This window comes from Scyliorhinus torazame, chromosome 3, assembly GCF_047496885.1.
Source record: "Scyliorhinus torazame isolate Kashiwa2021f chromosome 3, sScyTor2.1, whole genome shotgun sequence".
NCBI classification, from domain to species: Eukaryota; Metazoa; Chordata; class Chondrichthyes; order Carcharhiniformes; family Scyliorhinidae; genus Scyliorhinus; species Scyliorhinus torazame.
This window is the reverse complement of record NC_092709.1, coordinates 330149446-330166527: the sequence shown is the minus strand read 5'-3', so window position 1 is coordinate 330166527 and position 17082 is coordinate 330149446.

Sequence of the window (17082 nt, the reverse complement as noted above, 5' to 3'; positions counted from 1 at the left end):
AGCAATGACACCGAGGACCCGAAGGCGCCTTTTCGAGTTGGTGTCGTAACGAAAAACAGGCTGTCCCCGAAGCAAAGGCACCAGCGGCTGTCGGTATACAGCATCGATCCAGACGATGAGTGGTGTGCCACCCTGACAGTCAGCCGGTGTCGTCAAATTTCATGATTATGTGTATGGCCTTCCCCAATTCACCGTCGAGACTGACCATCGCCAGCTGGTCAATATAATACAAAAAGACTTGAACGACATGACGCCTCGCCTCCAGCGCATTCTGCTCAAACTCCGGCGATACGACTTTCAGCTCGTATACACCCCGGGCAAAGACCTGATTATAGCCGACCCTCTGTCCAGGGCAGTCAACACCCCGTGTGACCCAGCGGGATCCGTCTGCCAGGTTGACGCCCATGTGGCCTTCGTGGCCTCCAATCTACCGACCACGGATGAATGCCTCGTCCAAATTCGCTGCGAGACTGTGGCTGACCCCCTGCTACAGCGTGTCATGCGCCACCTAACAGACGGGTGGCTCAAGGACCAATGTCCGCAGTTTTACAACATCAGAGACGATCTGGCGGTAGTCGATGGTGTCCTCCTGAAGCTGGACCGCATTGTTATCCCGCACAGCATACGCCAGCTCATCTTGGAACAGCTACACGAGGGCCATCTTGGTGTGGAGAAGTGCCGCCGACCGGCCTGAGAGGCAGTGTACTGGCCCGGCATCAATGACGACATCGCCAACACAGTGCTCAGCTGCCCCACCTGTCAGCGGTTCCAGCCGGCCCAACCACGTGAGACCCTACAGCCCCATGAGTTGGTCACGTCACCTTGGTCCATCGGCCTGTTCCACACGCTGGGCAGGGACTATGTTTTTTCAAACTTCCTGGAGGTGGTACGTTTGCACGACATCACATCGTTTGCAGTCATCCGTGCCTGTAAGGACACCTTTGCTCGTCACGGCATCCCACTCACTGTGGTGTCGGACAATGGCCCCTGCTTCGCAAGCCAGGAATGGTCCAACTTTGCCAAGAGGTACAACTTTGTGCATGTGACATCCAGTCCCCTGTACCCCAAATCCAATGGCAAAGCGGAGAAGGGCGTCCACATAGTCAAACGGTTACTCTGCAAGGCTGCTGATGCGGGATCCAACTTCTACCTCGCCCTGCTGGCCTATCGCTCGGCCCCACTGTCCACTGGCCTGTCGCCAGCCCAGCTTCTCATATGTCGCACCCTGAGGACGACGATGCCGTCCATTCACGTCCCAGACCTCGACCATGTTCCGGCCCTTCAACGAATGCAACTGTCTCGTGCACAGCACAAGGCGGCTCATGACTTCCGTGCAGCTGATCTCCCTGCTCTGGCTCCAGATGACAACGTCTGCATCCATCTTCCGGATGGTGGCTGGTCTGCAACTGCTGTGGTTCTTCGGCAGGTGGCTACCCGGTCGTTCCTGGTTCGTCTACCGGATGGCTCCATTCTGCGCCGTAATCAGCGTGCCCTTCGTCTCGTTCCGTGCTCGTTACGTGATCCTCCACCAGTGCCATCCCGAGACAGCGTAGCACTGCCTTCTTGTCTGCCGGCTGCGGCATGGCTGTAATGGCGCTCACTTTGTCTGCATCCGGACGCATACCTGACCGCGATATGTGGTCCCCCAGAAACTTTAGCTCAGTTTGGCCAACAGAACACTTGGATCGGTTGAGGCGCAGACCGTGTTCTTGTATCCGAGCAAAGACACGCTGGAGACGACTGATGTGCTCCTGTGGTGCGGTGGACCAGATGATGACGTCGTCAACATAGACGCGTACCCCTTCGATGCCCTCCATCATCTGCTCCATGATCCTATGAAATACCTCGGATGCCGAGATGATGCCAAACGGCATCCTATTGTAGCAGTATCTGCCAAAGGGAGTGTTGAAGGTGCACAGCTTCCTGTTGGACTGGTCCAGTTGAATCTGCCAAAAACTCTTTGAGGCATCAAGCTTTGAAAAAATTTTAGCCCGGGCCATTTCGCTCGTGATCTCTTCCCGTTTGGGCATGGGGTAGTGTTCCCTCATGATGTTGTTGTTCAGGTCTTTCGGGTCGATGCAGATCCTGAGTTCGCCAGAGGGCTTTTGAAATGAAATGAAATGAAAATCGCTTATTGTCACAAGTAGGCTTCAATGAAGTTACTGTGAAAAGCCCCTAGTCGCCACATTCTGGCGCCTGTTCGGGGAGGCTTTTAACGCACACCATGGAGCTGCCCCATGGCGTGGGCTCCGTGACCCGGGAAAGCACTCCTTGGTCCTGGAGATCTTGCAGCTGCTGCTTGAGGCGGTCTTTGAGTGGTGCTGGGTCTCTACGAGGTGTGTGAATGACCGGGATGGCGTCCGGTTTGAGCCGTATTCTGTAAGTGTAGGGCAGTGTGCCCATGCCCTCGAAGGCCTCCTGGTTGTGGGCGAGGAGCGAGTGGAGCTGCGCCCTAAATTCTGCATCCGGGAAGTCTGACGTGCCTTCTGGAGACAGAGTGTGTACCCGCTGAACGAGGTGGAGAACCTTGCACGCCTGTGCGCCTAGCAGAGAGTCCTTCGATGAAACAACTATCTCAAAGGACAGTGTGGCTGTGTATGCAATGTGTGTCACCTGGAGCTGGCAGGATCCCACGGCCGGGATAACATTTCCTCTGTAATCGACCATCGATTACAGTGGGATGGCCGAATCGGTGGTTTGACCTTCAAGGTGTAGAAGGCTGACCATGCAATGAGATTGGCGGAGGCACCAGTGTCTAAACGGAATGTGATTGGTGATCGGTTGACCGTTAGGGTGGCACACCTTTCATCGCCCGGATTAACGCTGTGCACTGGCATCGGCTGGTGGGTCCTGCTTGGGGACATCCGGTTCCTGTCAATGACCGCGACGCGGAAGGGTTCCCGGTTGTCGGTATCACCAGTCTGTACAGCGTCAGGGTATGACTCGGTGTATGGATGCTGAATAGAGGGATACGGACCCAGGAAGTGTAGAAGATTGTAGTTTAGTCGGGCAGCATGGTCGGCACGGGCTTGGAGGGCCGAAGGGCCTGTTCCTGTGCTGTACATTTCTTTGTTCTTTGTTTGTTGTTCTTGAATGGCCCGCACCTCCCTGCGAGGCTGGCGGAATTGGGGAGCGTTGGCAGGTTGAGTTGCTCGACAGCAGGCAGCGTAGTGGCCCACCTTGCCACAGCGGAGGCATTGTCGGGTTTTGGCTGGACATTGCCGCTTTAAATGTGCGGATCCATAGTTGCCGCACGTCGTGATGTCATGGCGTACGGTGCGCCATAGCGCATGCGCATTTCGGTCCTGCGTAGAGCGCGTCTGCGCGTCGTGTCCCTCTGCGTCGGCATCTCTTCTGGCGTGTACAAGCACGGGAGGCCGCGGAAAGCGCGCGAAATGGCCGCCCTCGTCCAGAACGGGAGGAACTCAATCGACTGGACCCGGTCGGCCTCGTAGGACCCCTGTGGTGCCGATTCGGCCGCCTGGAATTGGGAGTACCAGCTGGTCGCGTTTTCATAGAGGACGCAGGTTTCGATGGCGATGGCTAAAGTGAGGCTGTTAATTTTGAGGAGCTGCTGGCGTAGGGTGCCCGAGGTGACCCCAAAAACTATCTGGTCCCGAATCATGGAATCGGAGGTGGCCTCATAACCGCAGGACTGCGCAAGGATATGGAGGTGTGTCAGGAAAGATTGAAAAGGCTCATCCTTACCCTGCAGGCGCTGCTGGAAGAGATACCTCTCGAAGCTCTCGTTCACCTCGACGCTGAAGTGCTGCTCGAGTTTAAGAAGGACCGTCTTGTACTTCGTCTTGTCCTCACCGTCCGCGAACACCAGGGAGTTGTAGATGTGGATGGCGTGTTGCCCTGCCGTGGAGAGGAGGAAGGCGATTTTTTTGGGTGTCCGAAGCATTCTCCCTTTCTGTGGCTTCTAGGAAGAACTGGAAGCGCTGTTTAAACAGCTTCCAGTTGACGCCGAGGTTTCCAGCAATTTGGAGCGGCTGCGGCGGGCTGATGGTTTCCATGGAGCAGGATGGCGGATTCCTGAAGATGTACAGGTAGGTCTCACAGTTGCTGGGTTCCAATCCTGGTACTATGTCATGTTGGGTGTTCCGCTATACAGACGAACCAACACGGTTGCAGATGGTACAACTCTGTTTTATTACTATCAATAACACCATCTGTAAACTTATGACTGTGGTTCGTTCTTTACCCTTTAACCTGTGGTCCTAGCCCTAACACTATCTTAGAGAGGCACTCAGCACATGGTGTATGTCTGAGTGGCACGCTGTGAGTTCTGTGCCCTGAGCTGTCTCCTGCTGGAATGAGCGGGAACTGTGGTGTTCCCCGTTTTATAGTGTGTGTGCCCTTGCTTGTGATTGGCTGTGATGTTGAGTGTGTGTTGATTGGCCCATTGATCTGTCCATCAGTGTGTATGTGTGTTTGCACCATGATGTTTATCTGAATATCATGACACCATCCTCAGCTACATGTGGACCCCGATCCCGACCGCATGCGCCCCCTCATGGAGCTCGCCCTCCCCCACTGCCCCAAGGCCCTCAAACATTGCCTGGGTTTCTTCTCATATTACGCGCAGTGGGTCCCAAACTATGCGGACAAGGCCTGCCCACTCCTACAGTCCACTCATTTCCCCCTGACGGCCGAGGCCCAACAGGCTTTTGCCCGGATCAGAGCTGATATTGCCAAAGCTGGAATGCACGCTGTAGACGAAACACTTCCTTTCCAAGTAAAAAGCGATGCAGTGGACGTCGCCCTTGCCGCCACCCTCAACCAGGCAGGTAGGCCCGTGGCATTCTTTTCCCGCACCCTCCATGCCTCCGAAAACCCAGCACTCATCCGTGGAAAAAGAGGCCCAGGCTATCGTTGAGGCTGTGCGACACTGGAGGCATTACCTGGCCGGCACAGATTCACTCTCCTCACTGACCAACGGTCAGTAGCCTTCATGTTCAACAACACACAGCGGGGCAAGATCAAAAATGATAAAATCTTGCGGTGGACAATCGAGCTCTCCACCTATAATTACGAAATTAAGTATCGCCCTGGCAAACTCAATGAGACTCCAGACGCCCTATCCCGAGGTACATGTGCCAGCGCACAGGTAGACCGACTCCGGGCTCGACACGACAGCCTTTGTCACCCAGGGGTCACTCGGTTGTACCACTTCATTAAGGCACAAAATTTGCCCTACTCCGTCGAGGAAGTAAGGACAATCACCAAGGGCTGCCAGGTCTGTGCGGAGTGCAAACCGTACTTCTACCGGCCGGACCGCGCGCACCTGGTGAAGGCCTCCCGCCCCTTTGAATGCCTCAGCGTAGATTTCAAAGGCCCCCTCCCCTCCTCCGATCGACTCAGCATATTTCCTCAGTGTGATCGACGAATACTCCCGGTTTCCCTTCGCCATCCCATGCCCCGACATGATGTCTGCCACCATCATTAAAGCTCTTAATTCTATCTTCACTCTGTTCGGCTTCCCCGCCTACATCCACAGTGACAGGGGATCCTCATTCATGAGTGATGAGCTACGTCAGTTCCTGCTCAGCAGGGGTATCGCCTCCAGCAGAACGACGAGCTACAAGCCCGGGGGAAACAGACAGGTAGAAAGGGAGAATGGGACCATATGGAGGGCCGTCTAGCTGGCCCTACGGTCCAGAAATCTCCCGGCCTCCCACTGGCAAGAGGGCCTCCCTGATGCACAACATTCCACCCGCTCATTACTCTGCACTGCTACTAACAGTACACCGCAAGAACGTCTTTTTGCCTTCCCCAGGAAGTCCACATCCGGGGTATCGCTCCCAACTTGGCTCACAGCTCCGGGAACCGTGCTTCTCCGTAAACATGTGCGGTTCCACAAGTCAGATCCGTTGGTGGAAAAGGTGCGCCTGCTCCACGCAAACCCACAGTACGCCTACGTGGTGTTCTCCGACGGCCGCCAGGATACCGTCTCCCTCAGGAACCTGGCACCAGCAGGTTCCACCCCCACACCACCCCCCTCGCCTTCGGCGCCACCCTCCCCTCCCCCGCCGCCCCCATCACCCCCCCTAGGACCGTCCGTCCTCCCCCTGCCCACCCCCGTTGATGAAGAGGATCTCGGCACTCTCCCGGAGTCAACTTCGACCACGACAGCGCCAACATCGCCGTCAGCACTTTGTCGATCCCAGAGGACGATCAAGGCGCCGGACCGGCTGAACCTCTGACCGGCCCGCTGGATGACCAGAGAGATTTTTTTTACTGCTCTGTAAATATTAAAAATTGCTAATTGTATATAGTTATTCACCACTCCCGCCGGACTCAATTTTAACAGGGGGTGAATGTGGTAAACCACTGTATTCTGATATTAGAGGTTGTACGGTAGAACCTGCACTACAGGTTCACCTGTAGCCCCTGCATGCTAGCTCCGCCCAGGAGCCGGGTTATAAATATGCAAGGCCTCCAGCTCGCAGGCATTTCGTCAGCTGCTGTGGGAGGCCACACATCTGATATTAATAAAGCCTCAATTTGGATTCAACTTCTTCTCCAATCAAATTGATCATGCCTCAGGGAGTTCAAAAACTACCGACTCTACGTCCTTCCCCACCTCTGCGCGGCCACACTCCTAGGGTTGGATTTTCAGTGCAACCTCCAAAGTCTGACTTTCAAATTCGGCCCCCCCTCACTGTCTGCAGCCTCGCGACCCTCAAGATCGATCCGCGTTCCCAACGAGAGATGAACCGAATGGTTGACCGGTACGGTTTACGGGCCACATTCCCTAACCTCGATAATGTCACCATCTGCGGCCACGACCAGCAGGACCACGACACCAACCTCCGAAAATTCCTTCAAACCGCAAAAATCCTTAACATAACGTACAACAAGGATAAATGCGTGTTCAGCACCGACCGCCTAGCCATCCTCGGCTACGTACTGCGTAATGGAGTGATAGGCCCCGATCATGAACGCATGCGCCCCCTTATGGAGTTCCCCCTCCCTCACTCCTCCAAGGCCCTGAAGCGCTGCCTAGGTTTTTTTCCCTATCATTCCCAGTGGGTCCCCAACAATGCGGACAAGGCCCGTCCACTGATCCAATCCACAGTTTTTCCCCTGTCGATAGAGGCCCGCTGGCCTTCAGCCGCATCAAAGCAGACACTGCAAAGGCCACGATGCACGCCATCGACGAGTCCCTCCCCTTCCAGGTCGAGAGCGACGCGTCCGACTTAGTTCTGGCGGCCACCCTCAACCAAGCGGGCAGACCCGTGGCCTTCTTCTCACGCACCCTCCACGCCTCCGAAATCCGCCATTCCTCAGTTGAAAAGGAGGCCCAGGCCATAGTAGAAGCTATGCAACATTGGAGGCATTACCTGGCCGGCAGGAGATTCACTCTCCTCACTGACCAACGGTCGGTTGCTTTCATGTTTGATAATGCACAGCGGGGCAAGATAAAAAAACGACAAGACGTTTCGGTGGAGGATCAAATTCTCCACCTACAACTATGAGATCTTGTATCGTCCCGGGAAGCTAAACGGGCCTCCTGATGCCGTATCCCGCGGCACATGTGCCAACGCACAAGTGGACCGCCTCCGAGCCCTCCAAGAGGACCTCTGCCACCCGGGGATCACTCGATTTTTCCACTTCATCAAGACCTGCAACCTGCCCTACTCCATCGAGGAGGTCAGGACAGCCACCAGGAACTGCCAAATCTGCACGGAGTGCAAGCCGCACTTCTACCGGCCAGAGAAGGCATCCCGTCCCTTTGAACGCCTCAGTATGGATTTCAAAGGCCCCCTCCCCTCCACCGACCGCAACACGTACTTCCTGAACGTGATTGACGAGTACTCCCAGTTCCCATTCGCCACCCCCTGCCCCGACATGACCGCAACCACCGTCATAAAAGCCCTCCATAGTATCTGTAGGCTGTTCGGTTTCCCCGCCTACATACACAGTGACAGGGGGTCCTCCTTTATGAGCGACGAACTGCGTCAATTCCTGCTCAGCAAGGGCATTGCCTCGAGCAGGACGACCAGTTACAACCCCCGGGGAAACGGACAGGTAGAGAGGGAGAATGGAACGGCCTGGAAGACCGTCCTACTGGCCCTGCGGTCCAGGAATCTCCCAGTCTCCCGCTGGCAGGAAGTCCTCCCGGATGCCCTCCACTCCATCCGGTCACTGCTGTGTACCACGACCAACCAAATACCTCACGAACATCTTCTTGTCTTCCCCAGGAAGACCTCCTCTGGGCCCTCGCTCCCGACCTGGCTGGAAGCTCCTGAACCCGTCCTGCTCTGAAAACACGTGCGGGCGCACAAATCGGACCCATTGGTGGAGAGGGTCCATCTTCTCCACGCTAACCCTCAGTACGCCTGTGGCGTACCCCGCCGGCCGACAGGATACGGTCTTCCTACGGGACCTGGCGCCCGCTGGATCCCCACACACACCCCCGCCACCAGCACCACCCTCCCTCCCACCGGCGCACCCCACAGCTGCCCCCTCCCCAGGTGGATCGGTTCTTCCACCGGCCCCGTCTATGCCCTGCCCACCAGCGCACCCCACAGCCGCCCCCTTCCCAGGTCAGTCGGCCCTTCCACCAGCCACGTCTAGGGGTGATGAAGGTGCCACAGAAGCCAAAACCACACTCGCGGAGTCACAGACACCCGAACCTCCACCAACATCACCACCAAAGCTCCGACGATCGCAGAGGACGACCAGGGCCCCCAATCGACTAATTGCTTCCTTTTGAAATGTACATTACTGTTATAAATAGTTAAAAGTTGTAATGAGGCAAAACGCTGTACGGAGGCATTACGGTACCTTCATAACTATAATATTCTACCACTTTTACCACATTGTAATATGAAGCCGCCACCCCCGCCAGACTTTTTCTAACAGGGGGTGAATGTGGTAGTCTGTGTTAGGAGGATTACGGTACCTAGTAATGCCGGAATACCATTGGTGAAGAATGTACTTGTTCCCATTGGATAAGCTTGCATGTTAGCTCCGCCCTGCAAGGCGGGGTATAAGAGCCCGTGCCACCCCAGCAGCTTTCTTCTGTACCTGCGCTGCTGGGGGAAACATCTAGTGTATTAAAGCCTTCAATTATCTCCAACCTCGTTTCTGAGGTTATTGATCGTGCATCACCGCTTGACTGCGGTTACTGGGGACTGGAGGTTATGTGACGTAGGTTGTAGGACTGTGCAAAATCAGAGCATTCCTGGCTGTAAAAGCAAGGACCGTTGTCGCTCATTACCGTAAGTGGAATCCCATGCCTCGCGAACTTTTCTTTGCAGGCTTTGATTACCGCCTTCGACGTGAGGTCGGACAGTTTCACCACTTCTGGATAACTGGAGAAGTAGTCGATCAGGAGTACGTAGTCACGCCCCTTGGCGTGGAAATGTTCTACACCTACTTTGGACCATGGAGAGGTCACGATCTCGTGCTGTTGCAGCGTTTCCTTAGGTTGAACTGGTTGAAACTTCTGACAGGTAGGGCAGTTGAGGACTGTGTCGGCAATGTCCTGGCTGATGCCCGGCCAACAGACCACCTCCCGAGCTCTGCGTCGGCATTTCTCGACCCCAAGGTGAACCCTCATGGAGTTGGCCCAGCACCATAGCCCGCATGCTCTGAGGAATTACGATCCTGTCGAGTTTCAGAAGGATTCCCTCCACCACCGTCAGGTTGTCTTTTACGTTATAGAACTGGGGACATTGTCCCTTCTGCCAGCCATTGGTAAGGTGCTGCGTTGCAGCAGAGGATCTTTGGCTGTCTCCTCATGAATTTGGACCACCCGTTCGTCAGAGGCCTAAAGGTTGGTGGCACACAACTGCACTTGCACTTCTGTGTGGCAGATGAAGTCATTTTGTTCACACGGTGTGGTAATGGACCTGGATAGGGCATCTGTAACGATCAGCTCTTTGCCTGGCATGTAGACAAGTTTGAAGTCGTAGCGGCGTAGTTTAAGAAGAATTCGCTGTAACCGAGGTGCCATGATATTTAAATCCTTCTAGATTATATAGACTAGAGGCCTGTGGTCCTTTTCTACTGTGAATTTTGACAGGCCGTAAACGTAGTCGTGAAACTTGACTATCCCTGTCAGGAGGCCCAGACACTCCTTCTCAATCTGAGCGTACCGTTGCTCAGTGGGCGTCATGGCCCTGGAGGCATACGCCACTGGAGCCCAGGACGAGGAGTCATCTCGCTGAAGGAGCACCGCCCCAATGCTGTCCTGGCTTGCATCAGTCAATATCTTGGTTTCCTTGGTTGGGTTGAAGAATGCTAGAACCGGGGCTGTGGTGAGCTTTGCTTTCAGCTCACGCCATTCCTCTTCATGTGTGGGCAGGCACTGGAATTCCGTCGACTTCTTGACGAGATGGCGTCAAGGGGTGGTACCAGGGGATTGGAGAGTAGCGAATGTCGTGCCCCTGTTCAAAAAAGGGACTAGGGATAACCCTGGGAATTACAGGCCAGTTAGTCTTACTTCGGTGGTAGGCAAAGTAATGGAAAGGGTACTGAAGGATAGGATTTCTGAGCATCTGGAAAGACACTGCTTGATTAGGGATAGTCAGCACGGATTTGTGAGGGGTAGGTCTTGCCTTACAAATCTTATTGAATTCTTTGAGGAGGTGACCAAGCATGTGGATGAAGGTAAAGCAGTGGATGTAGTGTACATGGATTTTAGTAAGGCATTTGATAAGGTTCCCCATGGGAGGCTTCTGCAGAAAGTAAGGAGGCATGGGATAGTGGGAAATTTGGCCAGTTGGATAACGAACTGGCTAACCGATAGAAGTCAGAGAGTGGTGGTGGATGGCAAATATTTAGCCTGGATCCCAGTTACCAGTGGCGTACCGCAGGGATGAGTTCTGGGTCCTCTGCTGTTTGTGATTTTCATTAATGACTTGGATGAGGGAGTTGAAGGGTGGGTCAGTAAATTTGCAGACGATACGAAGATTGGTGGAGTTGTGGATAGTAAGGAGGGCTGTTGTCGGCTGCAAAGAGACATAGATAGGATGCAGAGCTGGGCTGAGAAGTGGCAGATGGAGTTTAACCCTGAAAAGTGTGAGGTTGTCCATTTTGGAAGGACAAATATGAATGCGGAATACAGGGTTAACGGTAGAGTTCTTGGCAATGTGGAGGAGCAGAGAGATCTTGGGGTCTATGTTCATACATCTTTGAAAGTTGCCACTCAAGTGGATAGAGCTGTGAAGAAGGCCTATGGTGTGCTCGCGTTCATTAACAGAGGGATTGAATTTAAGAGCCGTGAGGTGATGATGCAGCTGTACAAAACTTTGGTAAGGCCTCATTTGGAGTACTGTGTACAGTTCTGGTCACCTCATTTTAGGAAGGATGTGGAAGCTTTGGAAGAGGTGCAAAGAAGATTTACCAGGATGTTACCTGGAATGGAGAGTAGGTCTTACGAGGAAAGGTTGAGGGTGCTAGGCCTTTTCTCATTAGAACGGAGAAGGATGAGGGGCGACTTGATAGAGGTTTATAAGATGATCAGGGGAATAGATAGAGTAGATAGTCAGAGACTTTTTCCCCAGGTGGAACAAACGATTACAAGGGGACATAAATTTAAGGTGAAAGGTGGAAGATATAGGAGGGATATCAGAGGTAGGCTCTTTACCCAGAGAGTAGTGGGGGCATGGAATGCACTGCCTATGGAAGTAGTTGAGTTGGAAACATTAGGGACCTTCAAGCAGCTATTGGATAGGTACATAGATTACGGTAAAATGATATAGTGTAGATTTATTTGTTCTTGAGGGCAGCACGGTGGCATTGTGGATAGCACAATTGCTTCACAGCTCCAGGGTCCCAGGTTCGATTCCGGCTTGGGTCACTGTCTGTGCGGAGTCTGCACGTCCTCCCCGTGTCTGCGTGGGTTTCCTCCGGGTGCTCCGGTTTCCTCCCACAGTCCTAAGATGTGCAGGGTAGGTGGATTGGCCATGATAAATTGCCCTTAGTGTCCAAAATTGCCCTTGGTGTTGGGTGGAGGTGTTGAGTTTGGGTAGGGTGCTCTTTCCAAGAGCCGGTGCAGACTCAGGGGGCCGAATGGCCTCCTTCTGCACTGTAAATTCAATGATAATCTATGATTAATCTAGGACAAAGGTTCGCCACAACATCGTGGGCCGAAGGGCCTGTTCTGTGCTGTAGTTTCTATGTTCTATGTTCTATGGCGGAGGGCCGTGGTGTGGGATGTCATATTGGGAATGAATTTCCCGAGGAAGTTGACCATCCTGAGGAAGCGGAGGACCGCCTTCTTGTCCTCCGGGGTCTTCATGGCGTTGATCGCCGAGACCTTTTCGACATCTGGCCGCATGCCCTGCTGCGAGATGTGGTCACCCAGGAACTTAATATCCGATTGACCAAATGAGCACTTGGCCCTGTTGAACTGGAGACCATGTTCATGAATTCTCTGGAATACCTTCTTGAGGCGAGCAATGTGTTCCTGGGGCATTGTGGACCAGATAATTACATCGTCAACGTATACTCGCACCCCCTCGATGCCCTCCATCATCTGCTCCATGATGTGATGAAATACTTTGGAGGCAGATATGATCCCAAAAGGCATCCGGTTGTAGCAGTAGCGACCGAACGGGGTGTTGAACGTGCACAGCTTGCGACTGGACGTGTCCAGCTGTATTTGCCAAAAACCCTTGGAGGCGTCCAGCTTAGTAAAGAAGTTTTGGTATCGGTTAATGCTCCCGCATGATGTTGCGGTTTAGATCCTTAGGGTCAATACAAATGCGAAGCTCCCCTGACGGCTTCTTTACGCAGACCATGGAGCTGACCCAGTCTGTGGGCTCTGTGACCTTCGATATGATGCCCTGGTCTTGGATGTCCTGTAATTGCTTCTTCAGACGATCCTTGAGGGGTGCCGGCACCCGGCGTAGTGCAGGAATTACAGGGGTGGCGTTCGGCTTGAGCAGGATTTTATATCGGTATGGGAGCATGCCCGTTCCATCGCATATGCTGTGGTACTGCGTGATAATGTCATCTATGTCGGTTTGCAAGTTTCCATCAAGTGAGGCCATCGCCGGTGATGATGACATGGTGTGGACTCGCTGAACCAGGTTCAGGAGCTTGCAGGCTCGAGCACCGAGCAGGGACGCTCTGTCAGGCCCGACGATTTCAAACCGCAGTGTCGCCTTGATCGCCTTGTTGGATACCCCTAGTTGAAAGGAGCCACTGGCAGCTATGGCATTGCCATTGTAGTCAAGGAGCTGGCAGGCCGGTGGAAGAATGCTTGGTCTGGCGCGTATGGTGTCGGGTCGGATTTTGAGATGAGGTTCGCTGATGCGCCGGTGTCCAGTTTAAATCGGATGCGAGCCTTGTTAACTGTGAGGACAGCACACCACTCGTCGTCGGGATCCACACTGAGGATCGAGAGGCGTTTCGCCATTGCGGTGGAAGGCAGCGCATGTGTAGTTATGATGACAACCCGGTATGGGGACTTGAGGCACTCAGCATCAGGGTCTGTTGGGCTGTCGGGATCGGAATCTAGCCTTGTTGTATTGAGCGGACACTTCTGCGCCGCAGCTGGGATCACTGGCTGCTGAGCGGTGGAGCAGATCTGCAAAGGGCTGCGTAGTGGCCAAGCTTGCCACACTGTAGACACCGGCGTCCTTTTGCCGGACATTGCCGCTTTAAGTGGGCGGAGCCACATTTCGGACACGTCATGACGCCGACGTCAGCGCGTTCGGTCGACGTACGCACCTGCGCAGTCGGGTTGTCAGGCTCATCGTCCACTCGGTCGTGGCGCGCAAGCGCAGGGACCCGGGAAAAGCGCGCGAAAGGGCCACTCTCCTCGATGCTCAGGCCCTGCATTTGTGCAATGGCCTGAACCCGTTCCGCCTCGTGGGAGGCCAGCTTTGCAGTTTCTGCCGCCCTGATGTGGGAGTAACAATTCTTAGCATGCTCATGGACAACGTAGGTCTCGATAGCGACAGAGAGACTTTCAGGAGCTGCTGCCGAAGGGAGTCGGAGAGGACCCCGAAAACGATCTGATCCCGGATCATAGAATCAGCCGTCGAGTCATAGTTACATGACTGCGCTAGGATGCGGAGATGGGTCACGAAGGACTGAAAAGGTTCATCCTTACCCTGAAGCCTCTGTTGGAAAACGTACCGTTCAAAACTCTCATTCACCTCAATGTCACATGTGGCTGTCAAACTTCAGCAGGACTGTTTTGAATTTCGTTTTGTCTTCGCCTTCAGCGAGCGTAAGGGAGTTGTAGATGTGGATGGCGTGGTCCCCCGCGGTGGAGAGAAATAGCGCGCTCTTCCTGGCATCTGATGCTGCTTCGAGGTCAGAGGCCTCGATGTACAAGAGGAACTTTTGCTTGACGATTTTCCAATTGGCGCCGATGTTGCCGGAGATGCGGAGGAGGCTGGGTGTTTTCCATTTCACCGGATGGCTGCTTGTTGGTCAATGCTGATTCACTCGAGGTAGGTCCATCAAGATCAGTATCACTCTGGTACCATGATGTGTTAGGCAGGTAGGTTCGATGTGGACTGCACTTGATGCAGGGAAGCTAGAAACAGACGTCTAACACTGGAGAAGATCCAACACTGTTTTATTCAACGATAGAACTGATATACATATTCAGCTGTGGGTCGACACTATACTGAACTGACTGGAGACCTTGTAGTAGTCTGACCAGACTTACTAGCTACCGCATGGTGTTTGCACTTGCTAGCTCGTGGACTCTGACTGTCTCAGTGGCTGGGTCCCGAGAGAGCGGGAAACCTAGTGCCCTCTGGATTTATAGCGGTAGTGCCTGTCTGGTGATTGGCTGCACTGTGCTGTGTGCTTACTGGTCATCCTGTGTGTCAATCACTGCCTGTCTGCATCTCATTATATACATGCGTGGATACTATGACGCCCCCCCACCCCTCACACATACTCTCTCCCCCCAATGCCTCACGCACTCTCTCCTCCCCCACCCCTCACACACTCTCTCTTCCCCCAGCCCTCACACACTCTCTCTTCCTCCACCCCTCACACACTCTCTTCCCCCGCCCCTCACACACTCTCTCTTCCCCCACCCCTTACACACTCTCTCTCTTCCCCCACTCCTCACACACTCTCTCTTCCCCCACCCCTCCCACACTCTCACTTCCCCCATCCCTCACACACTTTCTCTTCCCCCCACCCCTCATACACTCTCTCTTGCCCCCACCCCTCACACGCTCTCTCTTCCTCCACCCCTCACACACTCTCTCTTCCCCCACCCCTCACACACTCTCTCTTCCCCCACCCCTCACACACTCTCTCTTCCTCCACCCCTCACACACTCTCTTCCCCCGCCCCTCACACACTCTCTCTTCCCCCACCCCTCACACACTCTCTCTCTTTCCCTACCCCTCACACGCTCTCTCTTCCCCCCACCTCTCACACACTCTCTCTTCCCCCACCCCTCACACACTCTCTCTCTTCCCCCACTCCTCACACACTCTCTCTCTTCCCCCACCCCTCCCACACTCTCTCTTCCCCCATCCCTCACACACTTTCTCTTCCCCCCCACCCCTCACACACTCTCTCTTGCCCCCACCCCTCACACACTCTCTCTTCCTCCACCCCTCACACACTCTCTCTTCCCCCACCCCTCACACACTCTCTCTCTTTCCCTACCCCTCACACGCTCTCTCTTCCCCCCACCTCTCACACACTCTCTCTTCCCCCACCCCTCACACACTCTCTCTCTTCCCCCACTCCTCACACACTCTCTCTCTTCCCCCACCCCTCCCACACTCTCTCTTCCCCCATCCCTCACACACTTTCTCTTCCCCCCCACCCCTCACACACTCTCTCTTGCCCCCACCCCTCACACACTCTCTCTTCCTCCACCCCTCACAATGTTGCTCTTTTTAACCTTAGCCTATTTGCTCCGATTACGTCTCCTTTGCTCATGAGTCGCCAGGTATCTTTATGATACCACCACGTGGTTCAAGTTCAGGTTGTGATTAATAATACAGCACACCGCTTAGTAAGGATTAAAACAACGGTCATTTATTATATACAACAAGCAATATTAATACCCTAATACTAATTTCTATATAACAAACCTATCACTACTGGCCAATACTTAACTTAGGCAGAGCCCACCAGGTCAGGGAAACGAATAGCTTGTCCAATCAGATCTGGCCCACGGGATTCAAAAGGCTGCTACAGGTCGGTGGCTAGGTGTCTCTACCGGATAGCGATCGCTGGATTCAAACTTACAGTTGCCGGTTGCTGTTCTTGCGAAGGTCTCGAGCAGGTGAAGAGGATAGAGAGAGAGATCTGAACTTGGAACCTCACTTTTATAGGGCCCAGGGGCTTCCCGCCTCCCGGGGCGGCCCTTGACCCTGAGTCCCAAGTGATTGGATCTGTCCCAATCTCTGGGGTCGATGTGTCCAATGGTGAGGCGATTCCTCGATCGGGAGGTGGTCGCTCACCTGTCTTTGTTTCGGCCACTGCAGGCGCCGACAGGTCTGGCCCGGTATTCAATTGCTAATATGTTGCAATTGTTCCCGGGGATAGCCGATTTAACTGTGGATGTCTGAATAGATGGGCTGCAAACAGTCCTGAATGCAACTGCAAATACCTGGGTTGATGGGCTGTTGATAGCCCTGAGTATCGATCTGGGCTAACATCCCAGAGCCGAATATGCAATACTGTCTGCAGCTGCCTGCTTGTGTCTTCTTAGCTGCTTTTCCCAGCAGTCTTTCGGGTTAGCCATTTTAAACTGGGTTTTGGCCAGATTAATCGGAACGCAGCCATTTTACGTGGCTACATTCCCGCCTTGTGATCCTAACGCGAAGCGTGAAGGATCACATAAATTTTGTCCTCTTCGTTCCCTGACCGGGGGGGGGGGGGGGGGGGGGACCTCCTACATGGCCACTACTCTGACCCTAGCTATGCACAAAAATTTACCTAAACAATTCTTGAGGGCGCTATGTCAGGCAGGGGCATGTATCTATAAAAAAATAAACTGGGAACCTCTAATTTTACCTAACCAATTTTTCAAGCATTATACAATCTTATCTCTCTAAACATACAATAACAATCACCACATTTAATATATTCTTTCCTGGCTTGGCAGTCAAGCTCAGGATCATA